Here is a 1,190-nt window from a genome sequence, read left to right as displayed (position 1 = left end):
GCTCGTGGGGAAAGCGATTAATAAAGCGAAAGTATTATTACTACTACTACTACTACTACTACTACTACTACTACTACTACTACTACCTGGCATTGCATTTTATAACACACATGGCCTGGCCCAACAAGGTCTCATTTATGTCAGATCTGGCCCTCATAACAAATGAGTTCGACACCCCTGCCTTGGAGGGCTTCAATGAAGACAAAAGGAACAAAGTTACTCCAGTGATGTAGTCGAATTATGGGCCTTTTAGCTCCTATGCTTCAGCCTATGACTCCCTTTTGCAAACATCAGCAAGGATGATTCCAATTTAATTTACTTGACTTATGGGGAAGATCAAGGTTTTTAAATATATATATATATATATGAATGAGTTTTTGGTGAAGTCTCAAGACTAACCCTATTTCATGGCTGATAGCCTGCTGGATGCCTTGACCAAAGGAGGGCATTCTTGCCCTAGAGAACCAGAGACACCAGCAGATAAAACCAAAGGCATGTCTGAAAGGGCTGATGTGATAAAAGACACAACAATAATAGAAAAGGAACTATCCAATAGGCTTGAATCCTCTCTTAGTAAGGACAGACTTACTGCTCTGGGCTGTACATGGAGGAGTCTGAGTTAGAAGAAGCATAAATCTTCCAGAGAAAACTTGATGAAACCACAAAACTACTCAGGGACCTCCCAAGATGCTCAGAACAAATGACTGAGTATGAAGCTGCCTCCTAACATGATTTGCCTTTGGGGACCATCTTATAAGGAGATGCATTTGACTGAGAGAGTGACCAATAATCTAAAAGATCTTGCCTAGCAAGTGGATCCAGGTGATATCATGAGCACATACAGAATCTGGAAAGCCATTGGGATTTCAATCCCTTGAAGGGACATGGGAGACAACTGTCAACTTAACCAATGATGTGCTGGAAACTTTAAAAACTCAAATTCTCATTGATTGTGAAGCACTTGCCACATGATCCTCTAGAACAGTTTTTAAATATAAATTGTATGTGTGTATGTTTTTTTGGGGAGTAACGTTTGTCCTGGTACATGTACTGGCCCACTTTGTGCTACTTTTGCATGTCTGTGCATTTCTGTATTCTTATTAAAATTGATATGTAAAACTGAAATTTTTAAACCCAAATCAAAACATTTTTTTTAAATGAAAGATAATGGGGAGAGTTATGCCCCTCCC

General features: G+C 39.4%; 1 pseudogene; it reads left to right on the top strand.

Moving 5' to 3' along the window:
- Nucleotides 1–878, top strand: part of LOC107109705 — a 4,534-nt pseudogene extending 3,656 nt beyond the window's left edge.
- Nucleotides 879–1,190: the final 312 nt, after the last annotated feature.

Source organism: Gekko japonicus, unplaced genomic scaffold (assembly GCF_001447785.1).
Source record: "Gekko japonicus isolate JY-2015 unplaced genomic scaffold, Gekko_japonicus_V1.1 scaffold1776, whole genome shotgun sequence".
Classification (NCBI taxonomy): domain Eukaryota; kingdom Metazoa; phylum Chordata; class Lepidosauria; order Squamata; family Gekkonidae; genus Gekko; species Gekko japonicus.
The sequence above is the reverse complement of the archived record's forward strand: the minus strand, read 5'-3'. Positions and strand labels throughout refer to the sequence as shown.